This window comes from Pteronotus mesoamericanus, unplaced genomic scaffold (genome assembly GCF_021234165.1).
Source record: "Pteronotus mesoamericanus isolate MK-2021 breed Mesoamerican mustached bat unplaced genomic scaffold, CSHL_Meso_final contig_26, whole genome shotgun sequence".
NCBI lineage: Eukaryota > Metazoa > Chordata > Mammalia > Chiroptera > Mormoopidae > Pteronotus > Pteronotus mesoamericanus.
The window spans coordinates 5,461,452-5,482,933 of NW_026555109.1; the positions used below are offsets into that span (position 1 = coordinate 5,461,452).

The 21,482-nt window shown below is 36.0% G+C and overlaps 1 pseudogene; it reads right to left on the minus strand.

Annotated features, from left to right (window-relative positions):
* Positions 1–8,261: 8,261 nt before the first annotated feature.
* Positions 8,262–18,751, minus strand: LOC129071173 (AP-3 complex subunit sigma-1-like; annotated as a pseudogene).
* Between the last annotated feature and the right edge of the window lie 2,731 nt (positions 18,752–21,482).

Consider the following 21,482-nt stretch of genomic DNA (forward strand, 5'->3'; position numbering starts at 1 on the left):
CTTTCCAAAAAAAATCCCTCCGACCTCCTTCTCCCTAAATCCAACACTAACTGAACCCAAGATGAGAATTCTTCCCTTGCTAATTTTTTTCTTTTGAAGAGTGTCTTTTATCTTCCAAGTCCTCAACTTCCATAGAAGTGGTATAAGAGGTAAGCAGAAAGGTGTTCTTTCTAACCTTCATGTCCTGTTTCTTACCCTTCACACTTAAAGTAATGAATAGCAATTACCATTTACTAAGTAATCTTATAAGAAATTTTCTACACTATTATAGAGTGGATTAATGAACATAAACATTTTTAAGTTACTATCAGAAACATGAGAATTTCCTTCAGGTATAAACACATACAATATATTTTCAAAATATAAGTATTTTGGGGTGTGCTGGTACCATATCAATACTGGTTTTTAAAATAATTAATTGTAAAGGTAGTGAAAAAACTTTTATAGAGAATTTGGACTTTCAGAATGTTCTCTAAGAAAAAGGAGGAGGAGAAGAGGGGGAGAAGAAGAAGGAGGAGGAGACGCAGCAAGAGAAGATAAAGCAGAGGAGGACGTGAAGGAGGAAAAGGAGAAGGAGGGAGAACCAGAAGGAAAAGAATGCGCTTGAATAATGCTAACATGATAAGCAAACATGTTTTTCTATATATCAAGCCACAAATAAATGGGAGTGTCATTAGTGCTATTAAGGTCAATTATAAATAATAAAATTTATGATCTTTAATTTTATCTTGAAATAAGACATGTTATTTAATCATGAATTATATCAAGATCACAGTGGTTAAAAGTTGGAATGAGCATATCTGAGAGGGTGGGTAGCAAGTTGGATGTTGCACACAGAGGATTGGGAATGTTTATGCTGGTAGTTAGTTGAGAATGGAAGTTTTTGAAATGGAAACTAGTATATTAGACCACTATTGTTTGAGAAGGGCTCATTAGGTGCTATGGGTGTTGTAATCCTTGCAGGCTAGAGGGATATGAGTTACATAGTATCTGTGGCAGGGAATAAAAAACAGCCCCAGAGTTATGTAGGAACACAACATGGACTTGAAGCAGAACTAATAGAATATGGGTGAAGTCATTGTTTTAATAGCTTGACAAGGGGTGAAAGGGTCTGATAGTACTGATTAACCTCTCTGGGGCATAAAACAGAACCTGGCATATAGTAGGTACTCAAAAGTATTTAAGGAATAAATAGGTATACTTTGTATTCATTCTAGCATTATGGAGAGCCAGAGAGATCTGATGATATTATGGAAGAGGGAGAGAAAAATTTTCAAATAAGAACAACATACAGAGTCAAACTGAGTCTTAATTTGATGGATTTAACTTTATTTCTTTTTCCCAAAAGCTGAATGTATTTGAGGGCAATGGTGCTGGAGGTGGAATGGAAAATACCTGGGAATCTGAGAATAAAGCACACCCTAGCAATCACGTTTCCTTTTAGAATCATTTCTGGAACCCATTTAGATACTTTGACATTTTTGTGCTTTAGCAGAATCTTAGAAACAAAGACCTTGAGATCTTTTCAAGATTCTGTTTCTATGATGTAACCTCTAGCATAGTGTTCATGTTCCAAGAAATGCTTAATATTTAACATGCTGCTGATTTCCTTAATCACCTTTCAATATCAGAATCCTGTGCTTTATCAGATAAGCCATTTTAGCCCAGGGCAGGTGATATTGTTTAATCCAATTACAAAGCATCCATCTCTGGTGATGTTTTCTGTGCTGATTCAGGATCTTTCACCAAATTCAAATGCCCCTCCCCTTGCCCAGGAAGAAAGCTGGGAAAAGTTTACAAGGTGAATATCGATTTGCTATGTCACCCTAAAAAAATTGAGATTCAGTATCTGATAGGTTATGTGGATTGTGTCCTATTGATTGTTATGTAATGTTGTAGATGGCTGTTTGCAGATATTTTCAGGTTTCTTTTAAAAACTCATGAAATACTTGACTGAAAAATTACTCTAAGTAATGTACAGAGCAGGTATCATTACTGTATATTTGAGCCCTACCCTGTTACTGAACCTGTCTCTGGGGGTAGGGATCAAGGACTCCATCAGTGAGGGAGTGAAGTTTAATTTCTGTAATTTATTCACATTATTGAATAAAAAATAAAAATGGTGCTTTTAACATTTTGTCACCCCTATTATGCAAGTACACACAGAAACATTGAAATGCTTATGTCTAATTGTCAGGAGTGTTCTACTTCATCTCTAGATGAAGGGAGATAGACACTTTGAAAGAGAGCCTCTTATCTTCCTTAGGACATGAAAGGTCCCCACTTTTGATCTATTTTATGGAGATTATAGATTATTTTGATTCAGAACTCATATTCTTGCTAGAGCTGACTTGATTACCTGGATATCACATGTCACTTAGTCATTGAGGATTGAGCCGGCTTAGTTCCCCTGATAGGAAGTCTGAAATACTCCTTCACCATCACTCTCTCTATTTCAGGTTTTAAACAGATGAATCATTTACATGAGGAAAGAACCATGCCATATTAGCAACAAAGTATATATGCATGAATCTTACTTTTGACTTATCATGTAATAGCAGCATTTATGACATGTCTACATAATCCTTAGTACTTTTACCAATATTACCTCTTTTCATGTAGAATGAGTGGCTGTACTGAAGACAATAAGATTTCTTCACTGGAAAAATCTATGCTTGTTAAGTTGTACTAATTGAAAAGTTTTTATTTGTAAAGGAAACAAATATATGCAATATATATTAATGATAATCATAAAAATTAAAAGTTTTCATTTTCATTGTGCACAAATGATAAGGCAGTTGGCAGAGCCCTAATAGGTATAGCTATTCCAATTTTTTAAGTCTTCAAGGGCTAGTCTTGCAGTGAGTTAGGTTATTCTGACCCTCATCCTGCAGGCAAACAGTTAAGTGGTGAAGACCTCTAGGGAAGGCTCTGTCAGATCTGGGTCGTAGTTATTTCCTTAGCACCAGCCAGAGATGATTCTAGTTTATATTCTAAAGCACTATGTACATAACAGGAACATCCAAGTGAAGTTTAGAGAGTGAAATGAGGGACTGTAGCAGCTGGAATGAAGAAAACATTTTTGTCATCTGTTATTTTTTTCCCTTTTTTGGTGCTCATTTTGCTTTTTATTTCTACACCCCCCAGCTTTAAAGTGGTATAATTGACAAAAATTGTATATATTTAGGGTATACATGTGATATTTTGATATATGTGTATATTGTGAAATGATTGCTATAATCAAACTAGTTAACGTATCTATCACTTGACATAATTATTTTTTTGTGGTGAGAACAGTTAAGATTTAGTCCCTTAGCAAATTTCTAGTATATAATATGAGGACCCCCCAAAAACTGGAATTTATTTATAAAAAATTGTGTATTTGTCCTTACATTTAAACTTCAGTCACCTTCAAAGTATTCTCCATTTAATACAATATACCTATCGAGACTTTTTTTTCCATTGCTTAAAGCAGTTTTTAAATTTGTCAATTTTGATGTTTTTTAGTGCATCTGCTATTTTTTATTTCTCCTCTTTCACATTAGCAAAATGTTTCCTTTGAGGCCTTTTTTATCTGAGGAAACAAAAAAAGTTGCTCAGGGCAAGATCGTGTGAATAGGGAGGGTGGGGCACAGGGGTCATGCCATTTTTGGTCAAAAGTTGGACAATGGCAAGGGGACTGATTAAGGAAGTGGGGGATAGGCTGCGTGGAGGGAGGCAAAGGGGGAAAAAGTGGAACAACTATAATAGCATAAACAATAAATTATTTAAAAAAACACCTGCTGAACACTCAGCGTGGTGTGGGCAGTAGTGCTTGTAAATCAGTCATCATGAAATGAGCTAGTGTGCTGAAAGAGTCTTCCAAAAAATATTCACCGAAGCAGAACACAGCCTCTCAAAACAATGCCAGCTGGTACACTGATACAGATGGGTTCCTAGAACATTCATCTAGCAGGGGCGGCCTGTCCTAGAAGGGGCCCACCCTCCAGAAGATAATTCCTGCTTTTTTTTGCTCCCCCATATAGTATTATTAACTATAGTCACCATGCTATACATTAGCTCTCCAGAACTTATTTGTGCTTCATAACTGAAAACTTTATACATTTTGACCAATATCACCCCATTTCCTTCTCCCCTTAGTCTCTGGCAACCACCAATCTGCTATTTTTATGAGTTTGACTTTTTTAGATTCCATGTATAAGTGGAATCATGGATTATCTATCTTTCTGTGTCTGGGTTATTTCACTTAGCATAATGTCCTTTAGGTTCATTCATGCCATTGCAAATGGTGGGATTTCCATATTTTTAAGGCTGAGTAGTATTCCATTGAATATATAGAGCACGTTTTCTTTATTCATCCATCTGTTGATAGACACTTAGGCTGTTTCCATATCTTGGATATTATGAATAATGCATAGTGAATGTGTGGGTACAGATCTCTTTGAGACAGTGATCTCATTTCCTTTGAATGAGGAGTGGTATTGCTGGATAATATGGTAGTTCGATTTTTAGTTTTTAATGATGACACCAATTTATGTTCCCACCAACAGTGCATAAGATTTCACTTTTCTTTATATTTTTTACCAGCACCTGTTATCCTTTGTCTTTTTGATATTCTAATATGTGTGAGATGATACCTCAATGTATTAATTGGTATTTCCCAAATGATTAGTGATGTTGAGCACCTTTTCATATACCTGTTGGCCATTTTTACATTTTCTTTTGCAAAATGTCTATTCAGGTCTATTTAAAAAAATTGAGTTATTTATTTTTTTGCTATTTTGAGTTGAATTCCTTATATTTTTTGTTCTTCATTTTTTTTAATCCTCACTGGAGGATATGTCCACTGATTTTTTTAATGAGACAAGAAGAGAGAGTGGGAGTGGGGTGGGAGTGACAGAGAGAAACAGAGAGAGGGAAAGAGACATTGATGTGAGAGAGAAACATTGATCAGTTGCTTTCCACATGCAGGGAACCAAACTTGCAACCTTTTGATATACAGGGATGATGCTCCAACCACCTGAGCCATCTGGCTATGGACTTTAAATATTTTGGACATTAACTCCTTATCAGATGTATGATTTTCAGATTTTTTTCCCCTCATTCTGTAAGGTGGGTTATCTCTTCTTTCTGTTGACTATTTCCTTTGCTGTGCAGAAGTTTTTAGTTTGATGAAATCACACTTGTCTGTTCTTGTTTTATTTTTTTGCCTGTGCTTTCTCCCAGTGTTTCTTGTAGTAATTTTATAGCTTTAGGTCTTACATTTAAGTATTTAGTCAATTTTGAGTTTTTTTTTTTTTTATGATGTGAGATGAGGGTCTATTTTCAGTCTTCTGCATGTGTATATCCAGTTTTCCCAACATCATGTACTGAAGAGACTGTCCTTCATTGTTGAAGAACAGTAAACAATATATATGTGGATTTAATTTTGGGTTTCCTGTTTCATTAGTCTGAATGTCTTTTTAAATGCCAGTACCATACAGTTTTGATTACTGTAGCTTTGTAATATATTTTGAAATCAAGACATAAGATACCTCTAGCTTTGTTCTTTTTGTTCAAGGTTGCTTTGGATATTTGGGATTTTTTTGTGTTTCCACATGAATTTTAATATTGGCTTTTCTGTTTTTTTGAAAATTGCTATTAGAATTTTAATACAGGTTGTAGTGAATCTATAGATAATTTTGAGTACGTTGACATTTTAACAATATTACTTCCTCCAAACCATGACCACGAAATATCTTTTTATTTATTTGTGTCTTCTTCAATTTCTATCTTCAGTGATCTATAGTTTTAAGTGTACAGATCTTTTATCTCCTTGGTAAAATTTATTCCTGTTTTATTCTTTTAGGTGCTATTGAAAATGGAATTATTAATTTCCTTTTTAGATAGTTCATTGTTAGTGTGTAGAAATGTGACTGACTTTTATATGTTAATTTTGTATCCCGCTACTTTACCAAATTTGTTTATGAGTTCTACCAGCTTATATTTTGGTAGAGCCTTTAGTGTTTTTTATATATATATTTATATATGTTATATAAATATACATATATGTTTATACATATATACATATGTTATATAGAATATATGTAATCATAACATCTCTAAACAGAGACAATTTTACTTCTGATTTGAGAGCCCTTTATTTATCTTTCTTGACTAATGCTCTTACTTAGGCTTTGAGTACTTTATTGAATAGAAGTGGAGGGAGTGGGAGGTAATGTCTTAGACCTGATCTAATGTCTTCGTGATCTTACATGAAAAACTTACAGCTTTTTACCATCGAATATGATATTGGCTGTGGATTGTCATATGTGGCCTTTATTATGTTGATGTACATTTCTTCTGTACCTGATTTGTTGAGTTTTTATCATGCAAGGATGTTGATTTTTTCCGAGTGCTTTTTGTGCATCTATTGAGATGATTATATGATTTTTATCCTTCATTCTATTACTGTGGCATATCACATTTATTGATTTACATAGGTTGAAACAGCCTTATATCCTTTTAGTGTGCTGTTGAATTTGGTTTGCTAGTATTTTGTTAAGGATTTCTCCTCTGCTTTTGTAGTGGTAAATAAACCAAACAGAAATTAGCTTGAGGCCTTTTCAACCTTATAGAGCAGGTACGAAACAGGAGTTCTTTCCGTAGTTAGGAAGTGTCTCCTATACTGACTGATTGCTCAAAAAGTGGTTTAGGGACTTAGGAAGTATAGAAACTGAAGACTAAGAGAAGAAGATATAGCCTCTAATTTTCTAATATGAGATGTTTATCTTTAATTGAGGGGCAAATCTTGGACCAGGGAAGGCCACTATTTTAGTCCTTCTGGTCCTAAATAGGCCTGGTGGATGATAATGTGATGTTGATTGGATCCTAGAGCAGCTTCCCTAGGCACACACACAAAAACTCTTTATTAGATCTATGATGTTTTAATTCACAATACTTAGAAGTACTTTTGAGGGAGCCATGTTGTTAAGCCCTATTCTCAACTGGATATGTATTTCTGGGACAAAGCTAGAACTAAATCAACTTTCAAAGATTGGAAGAACATATATAATATTGGGACAACTTTGGGGAAATGTTCAACAACTAGTAAATATTATGTTGACATATTCAACATTTAAATACTAATTTTTATCATAAAGTATCATGTGATTGTGTAAAAAATTATAAAAGGCTTTCAAATTTAGTGGGTGTCTTGATCTGCTTATCTATCTGAGTTATCTCTGCCTATATTTTCCTTTATGATAGTTTTTAGTAAGAACTGGGTTATGACCAATTAGTAACTATTTCTAAAATTTGTGACACTTTTCATCTTGAATAGACACTAACATCTTTTGTATTTCTTTTCCTACTTAATACCAAAAAAACCCCTTCAGAACTTTCCTCACATTCTCATGCACTCACATTCTCTAACCTTTTCTCAATTTTCTGTTGAACATGTGTATGTGTGTATTATATAACACGAGAAAGACAGAGATGTTTTCCATTGAAAAGCATCTGATTTGGATTGAGTTGAAAAATAAGAGGTTGACCTGGCAGTTTGGGGACTTTCCTGACCAGTTAAAATAGCTGATACCCTGTTGGAACAATTTAGCTGCTTGTGAATTCAGGTGAAAACCTCTAGAGTATTGTTAAATATATATTTTTTAAATTGTTCATACATTTTTTCAATTTTAATTTTATTTTATTTACTTATTTATTTTGCTTTAGAAGTCCATTTACCTTGGAGTTCATTTAAACTAAGAGACAAAACAATTCATACTTGATTCTTTTAAATAACAGTTGTGATAAATAAAGAATTAAGAAATGCTGCACTCGTGACCCATACAAAACACCAGCATTTTGGGTTGTACATAATTTAAAGAAATATTTCAGGAGGGGGCAAGGGAAAGTGGTGGGGGGATGGCAGAGACTAATGTATTTAAAAAAATAAATAAATAAATAAAGTTAAAAAAATTTCAAATATTTTGGGAAATACTGTTCAGCCAATAGAGGAATGCCTTAGGTTGGTGTAGGAATTCAGTTTAGAAAAGAAAGAAAAAAAAAAACAACTGGAATTACTCAATTTCATCAAAATCACTGAGCAAGAAAAATGACATTGACTTGCCACACTGATTTTACACAACTTCTTTAGAGTACCTTGACTTAAATCCAAGAGCAAATGTTAAGACCCTACTGCTCTGCTTTTGGTAAACAACTGCATGGTAAACCTAGATGACTCTTCTGCCTGTTTTTACCTAGCAGTGGCCTTTTAAATTTTTTCATTTAAGAGGGGACAAGTTTGGCACTTTTATAGTGGTGTCACCAATGTTAATATTTCTTGGGATCTCAGGAAGAGTCATATTCTTCACAGCTGATACAGCAGGGGCTGGAACTCCCACTAAGCCAGCCTTAGATTTCTCCAGCTTATTTTGTGCATCAATTTGTGTAACAATCTCACTTATGCTGGTCTCCAGTACCATTCTCCCCATCACCCTTTCTGCAAGAACATTGTGTCCTTGTCTACATGGAAAATAAAATCCAGTTCACAGACAGTTTATAAATACTTGTCCAGTGTTTTCGCAAATACTTGAATTAGATCTAAAATGCCAAGTTCACTTTCTGAAGAACCCACACAAAAGAAAAATACAACATTGCACAATGTCTTTAAATCAGTCTGTTGTCAGATCCTCCAATTAACAATCCTCCTAGGAAATTACAAACATTTTCATCTCTCTTAGATACCAAATGGAATGAATGTCTTCCTGATGATTTTCTCTCCTGAATCCTCACTGTAAAGGTAGAACTTGGAGAGCCATGGCTTCCCATGGTTGTTGAAGATGAGGATATTCTTGATCACGGCTGAGCCGGATGGACCAGGAGGGTGCTGAGGGCCAGGGTGGGAGCAGGTGCCTGAGCCTTTCTTCAGGGTCTTGCTGGTGATCCTTCCCCACCTACTCCTCCCACACACTCCAGTTCATACACTTTCAGTTGTGCTTGCATTTTTTGTTCCACGTTTTGAATAATTCTCTTAATACAAATTCCAAGAACTTGAAATACCAAATCTAGGGAGGGTAAACCTGTCAATGTGAAAATAAGTATTTATTTTTCTGTCTCCAATGAGCCAGTATATACAATATATTGTAAAGAGTAAAAATATAACTACAGATATTAAAAAGTAAAGTATAATGCAATTAACATTATACATATCAATTACATTAAACACAAAATCAATGAAGTTGATATAATAAACATTTTAGTCTCTTGATATGTATTTTCACATTGCTTTCCATATCAAGGTAAATTCTTATATGTGGAATGAATTTTAGTTGATAACAGTAAGGCTTGCAGCTATCTCTCACTTTTTGTAATTGTCTGCAGTGAAGCATGAATATTCATTGAATAGACACTGTATTTAGAGTACAACTCAGAATGTTGGAGATTCAGCTATGAATATAGTCCAGATCCTGCACTTGTGAAAATCTTAGAAGGAGAGAAAGATAACAATAAAATATATGTATAATAGTGACAAAGGCTGTGAGTACATCTAAAGCAAGGTTAAGGCAGAGTGAGAGAGTAAAAGTTACAGGTGGATATTTTAGAGAAGGTTGTCAGAAAAGGCCTTTTTAAGGAACAGCTGAATGGAGATTTAGATAAGTGAGGATATAAATTGGGTGAATATCTGAGATAAGAACAATGTACTTAGACTAGAGTAAGAAAGTCTTTGGATATGCGGTTACAGAGATTGATAGTGGGTGGATCATGCATCCTGTTTTAGGTCATGGTCAAGAATTTAGATTTTATTCTGAGAGTAATAGAAAGCGACAGAGGATTTGGTGAGCTAAAGAGTGACATAATCGTATTTGAGCTTTAAATAATTGCTCCCAGCACTCTGCATCATTTTGTCTGAAGGTGGACAAAAGTGGGGGCAGGAAGTCTAGTTAGGAGGCTGAGAGGAGTTGGTATCTTGATCCAGGATAGTAGAAGTGATAAGAAAACGTCTTGAAGGGAGAGCCAATGGGATTTGCTGAAGGTTTGGATGGAAGATGTGAGAATAAGTATGTTTTCGCCTGAGCAACAGTGGGGTGTTGGCACCATTTCCTGAGATATGGAAAATGGAGGAGGAGCATACTTGGAAGTAAAAGAGGTAAGGAGCTCTGTTTTTTTTTTTTTTTTTTTTTTGAAGATGGTCACAGTTTATTTATTATTATTTTTCTTTTTCTTTTTTAAAAAATTTATTAATTTTTTCAAACATATTTGTCTCTGTCTTCCCCCCACTACTTTCCCCTCCCCCCTCCCCCCACTCTCCCTCAGTCCTTCCCCACTTTGGCTTTGTCCATAAGACCTTGTTATATGTTCCTTGACTTGCCCCTTCCCTTCCTTTTCCCCTGCCCACCCCTCCCTCCTTCCCTCTTGACTCTCTTGGTTTCTTTTTCTTTCAGTGTTGCTGGTCTTATTTTCCTTGCCTCTTTGTTTTGTTGGTTAGGTTCCGCTTATAGGTGAGATCATATGATATTTGTCTTTCGCCCCCTGGCTTATTTTGCTAAGCATAATGCTCTTTGGTTCCATCCACGCTGTTGTGAAGTGTAGTAGTTCTTTTTTCTTTCTGCTGCGTAGTATTCCATTGTGTATAGGTACCATAATTTTTTTATCCACTCATCTACTGATGGGCATTTAGGCTGCTTCCAACACTTGGCTATTGTGAATTGTGCTGCTATGAACATTGGGGTGCATAGGTTCTTTTGGATTGGCGTTTTGGTATTCTTAGGGTATAGTCTCAGCAGGGGAATCACTGGATCAAAAGGCAGTTCCATTTTCAGCTTCTTGAGGAAATTCCACATTGCTTTCCACAATGGCTGCACCAGTCTGCATTCCCACCAACAGTGGACTAGGGTTCTCTTTTCTCCACAGCCTTGCCAGCACTTGTTGTTTGTTGATCTGTTTATGATGGCCATCCTGACTGGTGTGAGGTGGTACCTCATTGTGGTTTTGATCTCCATTTCTCTGATGGCTAGTGATGCCGAGCATCCTTTCAAATGTCTCTGGGCCTTCTGTATCTGTTCCTTGGAAAAGCATCTGCCCAGGTCCTTTGCCCAATTTTTGATTGGATCATTTGTCTTCTTGGAGTAGAATCATGTGAGTTCTTTATATCCTTTGGAGATCAAACCTCCATCTGATGTATCATTAACAAATATATTTTTCCATGCAGTTGGCTCCTTTTTCATTTTGCTGATGTTTTCTTTAGCCGTGCAGAAGCTTCTTATTTTGATGAGGTCCAACTTGTTTATTGTTTTCTTTATGTCCCTTGTTTTAGGAGACATCAGTAAAAAAAATTACTGCTTGGGATATCTGAGAGTTTTCTGCCAATGTTCTCCTCTAGGACTTTGATGGTGTTGCGACTTATATTTAAGTCTTTTATCCATCTTGAGTTTATTTTTGTATATGGTGTCAGCTGATGATCAAATTTTGATTTTTTGCATGTAGCCATACTACCCAACAGCATTTGTTGAAGAGGCTATTACTCCACTTTATGCTTCTGCCCACTTTGTCAAATATTAGTTGCCCATATAGACCTGGGCTTGTTTCTATGCTTTCTATTCTGTTCCACTGGTCTATGAGTCTGTTCTTGTGCCAGTACCAGATTGTTTTTAGTATAGTGGCTTTGTAGTTTAGTTTCATGTCTGGTATTGTGATCCCTCCTACTTTGTTTTTCTTTCTCAAAATTGCTGCAGCTATTCGGAGTCGTTTATCGTTCCATATAAACTTTTGAAATGTCTGTTCTATTTCTGTGAAATATGTCAATGGTATTTTAATAGGGATTGCGTTGAATCTACAAATTGCTTTAAGTAGTAGGAAGATTTTGATGATATTAATTCTTCCAATCCATGAGCATGGTATATGCTTCCATTTATTTGTGTCTTCCTTAATTTCTTTTTTCAATGCTGTATAGTTTTCTGCATACAGGTCTTTTATCTCCTTGGTTAAATTTATTCCTAGGTACTTTATTTTTCTTCTTGCTATATTGAATGGTATTTTTTTTCTGATTTCTTCTTCTTCTCTTTCATTGCTGGTTTACAAAAATGCCTTTGATTTCTGAATATTGACTTTGTATCCCGCTGTTTTGCCACATTCACTTACTAGGTTGAGTAGTTTTTTGGTGGAGTCTACAGAATTTTCTATGTACACTATCATGTCATCTGCAAACAAGGATAGTTTTACTTCCCCCTTTCCTATGTGGATGCCTTTTATTTCTTTTTCTTGTCTGACTGCTGTGGCTAACGAACTCTGTTTTGAATGTTTGGGATCCTGATCATCTTTTTATGATATAAATCAAGCTTAATAATGTGCTCAGGAGGACTCAATTTGTTTTCTGTATAGAACTTTTGAAGTTACTGAATCCTGGGATTTCATGCTCAATAAACTGTTACCCAAAGTGTAGTTTTTCTTAGTTTAGAAGTTAGTACACTTTTTATATTGTCAAATTACAGGCTTATTTGTTATTGGACATTTCACTTTAATAGTATGCTAGCTGCTTGTTTAAAAAACTACAAGCCTGATTTTCTTGGGTCAGAGCCTTTTATGAGGAATATATAGACTTGAGACATGTTGATTCTATCTTAATTCACTATGATCCTCTTCATACCTTTGGAAAACAATAATCTGGGATCAGTGAAAGATATATGTGGCTTTTATTGTTTTTTCCTCAGACTTTGATTTTGTAGGTTTTGGCGTTTAACTAAACTGCATCAATTACATGAATATAAACCCATAGTTATTTCAAACAGGCTAAGGAATCTTGCCAGATGGAAATATAAAATGTTTTTGATGTATATTAAAAAAAGTTGTTTTCTGGTGCCTTTAAAATTAGTTTCTTAAAGAGCATATACTACTTTGAGTGGATTGTTTTACTTTTTTCCTCCTTTAGAAAACAACTTTTCATGGTGTTAGGCTTTATTATCTTGAAATGAGAGTGGCCAGAAAAAGATACATAATGACCCCAAGGCCAGAGATCCATGTTCTACAACCAAAGTTTCTATTTTGAATACTTGTTTTCCAATATTCAATTAGTTCCAACAAGATTCTCACTGAACTGTTCACTTTATAGTTTGTTTAAGATGGTGCTTTTCAGTGGTCTAAGGAAGGTGTTGCATGGCTGCATCATTGACATTTTTCTTTAAGCATGGTGAATTATATTTACATCTACTTTTAGGGTCTTTTAGGATGAATGTTGTGAGCACGAGAGAGGAGTAGAACTTCGGTTCTGGTATGCTCATTACTTTTATGATTTATAATAATACTTTTAACTGCCTGCAGTTATGCTTTGGCTTATCTTCTCAGAAAGAAGTTAATGGTTTTCCTCTCAAGCATGAATCCTTCCTAGGTTCCACAGTTTTCAGAAGAGCTGTCAGTTTTACCTCCAGCATGACTGGTATGGCATATAGATTTGTGCCGAATGCACAACACAGACTGACTGCCTTGATATAGGCGTTAGACAGTATTTTTTAGAAATTCTGTAGGGGAGATATTTGAAGACTATGCAGTCCATCTGCTCCTTCTGATATTCTAAAATCTATTAGGTCAAGTCACATTAGAAGAGAACTGGACACCAAGACCTCTTAGTACTGGCTATCTGCAGAATTGCTTTACTATAATTTTGCTATGATAATCTTAGCCTATAATGATGGCCAAAATAAAAGAGAACCATTTGAAACTTACAATTATTTAAACTGTAAGAATATAGTTGAATATATTGCCTAATATAGCACAAAGGCTTTTTCATGTTCCCTATGATCCACCCAACTCCCCTCTGCCAAAATCGTTCCCTAATTTCTCATGAGACGGAACAGATACCAGGCTATAATCTGCCTTCTTCCAAATATCTCCAGTCCTTCTATTAATTTAAAAATTATTTTCCTTAGAGATTCTCTCTTCTATTACTTATTCATGTAGATTTTTTCCCTCATTTTGTTACTGTACAATTTGTTCCTTTTCCTCACTTCTAAGGTTTATATAAAGGTGAGAAAGATTGTATTTTCTCACTTACCATTAAAAATGTCTTGACTAAATTAAGAAATTAAATGATTTTTTTGTTTTGATTTTCACATCTTTGATTAATTTTTGAGGTAATTTTTCTTTCTAATATTTATAAACCATTACATGTCCTCATTTGTGAATGTCATGTCTGTGGACCATTTATCTGCAGGGATCTTAGTGTCTTATCATATTACATAACCTCATCATATATCAAGGAGCTTATCCTTGGTGAAACATAATTCTATATATATATATATATATATATAAATTTAACCTTATATATATATATTTATTTTGTTGTTTACCATCTGGTAAAGTTGTTTTCACAATAGAGTTTTCACAATGCCTATTTTGAGAAATAGAAGGTTTACATTTTTATGCAGCAAATTAATCTATCTTTTCCTTCGTGATTTTTTTCCATTGCTTTTATATTATCTTCTCATGCACATTAAAAAAAATTTACTCCTTGAGGTTTAAGGCATGGTGGTATATAATTTTTATTATGTGTGTTCCATAAACAGGTCTAGTATAGTGCTTAGGGCACAAAAATGCACAATAAATATTTGTTGATATATTGATAAATTATATTTGGTTAACTTATAGAATTTACATTTGCTGGAATGTTACATTATAAATTTTTAACAGAAACACATAATATGCATACACATCCTTTCCTTTTGGACATTTAGAGAGAAATCTAAAAAGTCCTGGTTTTGGGCAACATGAGCAGAAAACTATTATCGTGTTGATATTTTTGCTTGAATAGAGGGATAACTTTTTATTATATCTTTCCATTTTCCTGGTTTACCAAAAATCACATCTCACCTGTGTTGAGGTTCTTGAGTTCAGCTTTGCCACAGAAGCACCTGTCTGGAAGATAAGAAAGGATTAAATTGTAACATGATTTCATATCTAGCGAATAGATTTCTATCAATTTTTTGTGCATGACTGTGATATTGTCGAACCAGTTAGTACCACATTTGGAATCCCAGAAGGCTAACTCTCAGAGAGGAGAGAAATCCTAAAGCTAGAAAAAAGAATCAAATCTTAACAGAATTATGATTCTCTGGGTGGGGGTGGGGCAGGAAGGAACCCATCACCAAGAACTCAGAAACAGAGAAGTATTTTGCAATGCAAAACAATCATATCATTATTCCTTTTTTTCACTTCAGTATACTAATTAAATGTAAAGAATGGTTGTTTCACAGAAATCAGGGTCACTAATTCTTGCCACATATTAATAGTAAATGTAGATAAAATAAGCCTACATACATACTTTGATAAATATGTATAGGTGGCAAAATTGATACATCATTTCCCGTACTACTGATTAGTTGATCATAATAACCTCTAAGTTTAGAAATGACATAAAACTAAGAGAAGTTTTTAAATCTTGCTCATGGGTTCTCCATAGATGTCTGATCCTGTACCTCCTACAAGTTCCTTATCCTAGGTCAATGCTACAGTGAGATATGGCATCTTCTCTGGCTTAGTTTGTTGCCCTCAGTTGTGTTAATGCCTGTAAGTACCTTACATTATGAATTTGGTCCTTACACTTTTCCTAGCTTTTTGAATAACTTTGTGCTTCCAAAGGCCACCTTAACTGGGATCTGGCCTTTAGTTTTCTCATGTAGTTTTGTGGCCATTCTATCTACTCCCAGTTCAGACCTTACCTTTTGTTTGGGTGTCAGTGTCCAAGGTCACAGGGAAGGGCGGCAGTTTTCACAATGCCTGAGGTCCTGGGGCCTCGGAAACAGTGGCATCAGGGAGCTTCTGCTCCTATGCTGTCCTGTAACTCTGACTCTCATTCCCAGTTGGGCGCTGGATGTAAATTGATCAAGGGCAAAGGAGACAACCTGGATTTTTTGTCAGAGTGTGATCCATCTGTCCTTTACACTAGTTTCCTATAGTGGCTAATTGCAAAACAGGGGTAGTTTCCAATGTAGATCTGGTCTTGGCCCCTTCCTTACTTATTCATTCCAAATGCCTGACCATGGGGAATGTCATCCACCTTCAGCTGGAGGAGCTGCTATCAATCAGAACACAGCAGGATTTGCATTGACAAGCTGCAGACTCAGAGACCCCATTCTCCTGCATCTATTCTCTTGAAAATGAGTCTGTGTCAGTCCATGTGATGGATCAGATTTGCAGTGTGATGAGCAGCAGTTAAGGTTACTTTCTTGAACTGGACTCTCAGAGGAGATCTGGGATGTGTGCAGCTAGGGAGTGGCTGGACCTGGAATGCAATGACTGGCACTGTGGTCTTCAACTCAGGAATTACTAAAGGCCATTCTGTGAAATAAATGGATGTGAGCTTCTATTTGAATTTTTAAAAATTTACTTATTTTTCAGCTTTATAGAGGTATAATTGTAAAATAAGAATTGTATATATTTAGGTTGTACAACATAATTGTTTTTAAGATACACAATGTGATGATTTGATATACATATAATGTTATGGAAGGATTACCACAATCAAGTTAATTAACACATCTGTCATCTCACGTAGTTACCATTTTTTTTCTGATGGTAAGAACACAAGATTTATTCTTTTAGCAAATTTCAAGTACACTATACAGTTTTATTAACTACAATCACCATACAGTACTTTAGATCTATCCCCAGAACTCATTCATTGTATAATTGAAAGTCTGAACTTATGAATCCAAATCTTATCCCATCTCCCAACCACTGGAGGACAGAGTTTTGGCTGTCAACAGACACTTCTTGGGGGCTTTTAATTTTCCCATCTATTAGGCACAGCTGGGAGGGAAGATTAGTGACTTTGCAATCCCAGTCTGGAAATCTTAAACCTTGTATTAATTTCTCCCAAAATGTAATTCCATAAACAGTAGAGAATTGCTTATTTTCAAGGCTGCTTTTGAGGTATAGAGGCAGTACAAGGACATTGGCCATTCAGTGACAGTGCATGCAGACTATTGCAGCTCCAGGCAGCTACAGCAAGCTGGAGAACACAATTCATAACAAAAGGAGGAAACTTTCCTATTGCTTTGCGTTTCCAACCTCTGTATTGGTTGAATAGTATTCCCCTAAAACTCATGTATACCTGGAACTTGTGAAAGTGGCCCTATTCTGAAAGAGTCTTTGCAGATGTAATCAAGTTAAGATGAGGTTGTACTGGATTAGGATAAGCACTAAATCCAATTTGACTGGTGTCCTTATAAAAAGGACATTTGGACACACACACATGGACCCACAAGGAGAATGCCAGGTACGATGAAGGCAGAGATTGGAAATGCTCCAGCTACAAGCCAATGAACACCAAAGATTGCTGGGAACCATCAGGAGCTGAAAGAAGCAAGGAAGGATTCTTTTCTAGAAACTTCAGAAGGAGCACGGTCACACTGACAGCTTGATTTCAGACTTTCAGCGTCCAGAACTGTGCAGAATAAATTTCTGCCTCACAAAGTCACTTAGTTTGTGGCAATTTGTTATAGAAGCCTTAGGAAATTAATGTAGCCTCCCTCAGCAGATGCTCAACTGGAAAAATACAGTGTTTTAGTTCAACTGCAGATAGTAAAAACCATCGATGTGGTTGGCAAAATTAGCTTAGGGTCACACAGGTATCACCCAGAAGGCTGGCAAGGCCTGCTGGGTGAGGTTTGTGATTAAAACCTGGCCAGTGTCAATGGCCTATTCAGGTCGTTGGATATTCACAGTCATGTGGAGTTCTATTGGCCTCATATTAGGGCAAATTGGGAATATTGTGTCATATACCTCTTCTGATACCTGTGTCCAAGTTAAGGGCCACTGATTAAGAAATATGACTTATTAAACATCTCTAAAGTATTACTAATTTGGACATGTTCTCTGGTTTATCCCTTTTATATGTATAGCAGAATATTAGTTTATTTATTTTCCTTCAGAAGTTTTCCTTCCTTTCTCTTCCCTTCCCGCACACACTAACATAGAGTTTGCCTACTTTTGTGTTTCCTACCCCAGGAAGATTTTGTTGCAGGGTGAAAAGCAGAAGCTGCCTGTCAAATTCCTCCCCCTCCCCAAGAAGCTGAAGTCCCAAGGGGGAAAGAATGAGGGAATGCCCTATAGAAATTAGCAGAGTGGCTTGGAAGATATATAAACAGAGAAGAGTTTTCCCCAGCAAAAGAAATTTCCAAAGCTGGTGGATGAGAAGAGTGAGAAAAGCAGCAGGCACTCTCATAATTTCCCAAAGCAGCACCTAGAGGATGTGGTTAGTTTCCTAAAAGGAATAGCTGCCCATTGCATCCTGGCAGACACAACTCAACCAGCTTTTTCAAGAATGCTCCTGCCCTAGGCAGGCACAGGAGCTGCAGAAGTCTATTGGAGAATCATGCAGGAAAAAAAAGGACATCTCAGCTGGACTCCTGTATAAGGCATGAAACCATGTATAGCCCTGGATTGGCTGGGGGAACCTTTGGAATGACTGAGATTTCCTGAAAATATGGAAGATGGTAGGCTCACTATTGTAATTAAATTTATTTATAGAAAGTAGGTATGTGCTATTTCTTGCACATTTGAGTTTGTGGACTTGTACCCCTATATGGTATTTGTGAAATTCATACTCCATATGGCATTGTTTTTCCTAGTAAAAGTTGATACCTACCAAGAAGGCACACTTCATTTCTAGTGTACATTAGTCATAGCAGATCTGTTTCCCTACGAGCTTTTCCACATCCTTAGACTGTATCACCAGGTTTCCAATAGTAGACCCCATTGGTCTCTTGATGTTGGAGGGCATTTTTTGAGACCTCCCACATTTATATTTATTGTTCACCACCTACCACCTACAAACCAATGGCCAAAAAAAAAAAAAAAAAAAAAAGCTTGTAAAATGGGTACTTGACAAATCCCTGCTATGGTTGTATTTTTTAAGTACCTAAACTGTCCACCAAGAAATAACATTTTAGCTGCATCTTGTCCATATAGGGTGCTGTTTTGACATTACACCCCAGCCCTTCTCTTTAATTTAATAACACTATTACCATGCTGGAGGACAGCCAGGACCTAGTGTCATAGAAGGATCCTGAAGTTCATAAAGGAAAGACCCAATGTACAAAGTGGGCAAAGTCATAAACTCATTTCTCGTTCTCTTCTTGGTAAATCAATGCCACCTACTTATGTGAGTCATTTAGAATGTTTTCCAGGACTCTTCAAGATTAAAGGAGATTATCTCTGTGGCCTGTAGATTTCAACTGCCTTTCTTGTTGTTGACTCTATCCTGCTTTCCCTGATTCGCCAAGTTTGGGCCATTCTCTTTGGCTGATGATTGGCTTGATGAGAGAGAACAAGTAAGTGGTACACAAGGTACTGTAGCATGGGCAGTCCACCAGCAAGAGTGCTTCCAATTGAAGGGATAGGAGTCTGCAAGTTTCACTCCCCAGTAGTTTACAGAAACCCAGACCATGTTGTGTTATGTAATCATGCAGTGGGGTAGGGTGGTTGTGGTGATATTTGAACCAATAGTCCCCAAAAGCAACTTCTCTTATTCTAGTCTTTATTGAGGGTGTATAACTCAAATCTGATTTTTAAAAATTTTGTATTCTGAACACAAGCAATTGGCTGGTATTGGCTGAATCACTGCATTTTGGATCTGATGCCTATTATGCACTGGGCAAATTTTCATGTCATGAGGAACCATTAGTAAAAAATACAAATGTTGCCTTAATCTATTCCTCATGAATTAGACATATTTGAACAATTTCTTACTTTCTGAGGCCACCTTATCCAGACTTGCCTTTTCCCTTCCCCTTTGTGAAGACAGATACAGCTGCTGAGATCCCAATCTGGGCTAGAGTTCTAGGCCTTCCTTTAGTTCCAGAGGACATGCTCAACAGGCCCTAAAACATACTGAAATAAATTGTACTTGAATGTATTCATAAAGCATGATTTTAGCTCTGGTTTTGGTAAGAATCCAGCATCTAAATAGTGCTAGTTAATTTATTTTTTTGGAGAAGAATGCTTAGCTGTAGAACAATGACTTACAGAAGAATCCTCACTCAAAGTTAACAAAGGCGTCCTTCTGTTGAAGCTAGAAAGCCAAAAACATTAATTCCGTTCCCCTCAGTACGTCTGTTACCTTAGCACTTAGTTGAATTATATAAATGCCTTTTGTTGTTTCTCATAGTATCACAGAACTGTAAACCCAAAAAGAAAAAGGGAAAGAAAAACAAGGATACTTCATGGTGAGATGGTGAAAACACACAGCCTGACTCTTCAACCTTGACCCAAATGAGATTTTTTTTCTTTTTAATAAAAGGTATATATTTTCCCAGTCTTTCAACAAAGAAGATGTGGGTGTTCCCTTGGGTAAACTTTCTGTAAGGAAAAAAAAAATTGAAGGAGACTTCTGATAGAGAAAATATTTTAAAAATACTTCCCAAAAAAGACCTGCATTACTGAGGAGAGAGAATTAGACGTGAAATTTTGAGGTGGAGGAAAGCATTGTTTCTCTGCTCAGTGTTCTTGCAGAACCACCTCTCATCTCAGTCTGTAGTCGGCAACTCTTCTCTCCTCTGTGAAGTAGAAGTTCAAAATATCACTTGGATTTAGTGATAGGTTTGTCTATGCTGCTTCTCCATCATTCCTAGGGTCTAAATCCTGCCTGATACGTCCATTTTATTTTAAATCAATAATTATTTATTGAGCAATTACAGTGTTTCAGGCTTAGTGCAGTTGATAATTTCAAAGTCATTTTTTTTCCTCATTGTAATTTTTGGGAAGATATAAAGTGTCAAAATAATGCAGATATTTGTAAGTGAGTTACTGAATCTGAGATAAAAGGGTAATTAAATATCAAGTGGGCACTTTGTTCAACAGCCTACTAAATTTTTCAGGTGAAATATATGAATAAACTTAAGTGCTCATCTACAGAAATAATATTGGATCAAATAGAGACAAAACAATTGATCATGGAATAATATGCCCAACACTTTCCAAAGGAGCCAGTGGTCAACATCTCTTTAGTATTGTGGGGGACATTTTCTAAAGCATCTCTTTTGAAGTGTGTGAAAAGCTCACAAACATTTTTGTCAGTAATGAGTGCATTGTGAACATGTAATTTGTGGTCATCCACATGGAGACAGTCTATTTTAAATGAGGTGTGATGATTAAGTTAAAATATTGCTGAAGAAGTCATTTGTTGATTTGTTCATGTCTATTTTTTAGTTGTCTAAAAGTCTCCTTATAAAGATGAGAGAGTGATAGATCTTGGATATGAAGAGGATGAAGCACTTACGGGCCATGGGAGCACCCAAGATTATATGAGAGACATTTTCTTAGTCTTTTCTGCCCACTGTAGACTGGTTTCAGAAGATCTTTGGTCTGAAGGCATCCCATGCAGCAAGGTTCATTCTTTACTTCTCTGCTAATGCTGATTGAAGACTGCTGTGACGTCCCAACTTGCAGAAAATTTTGAGGGAGTGGATGGGGTAAAGAATTTGGGAGTGGGTTCTCACTCTCCTCATACCTCT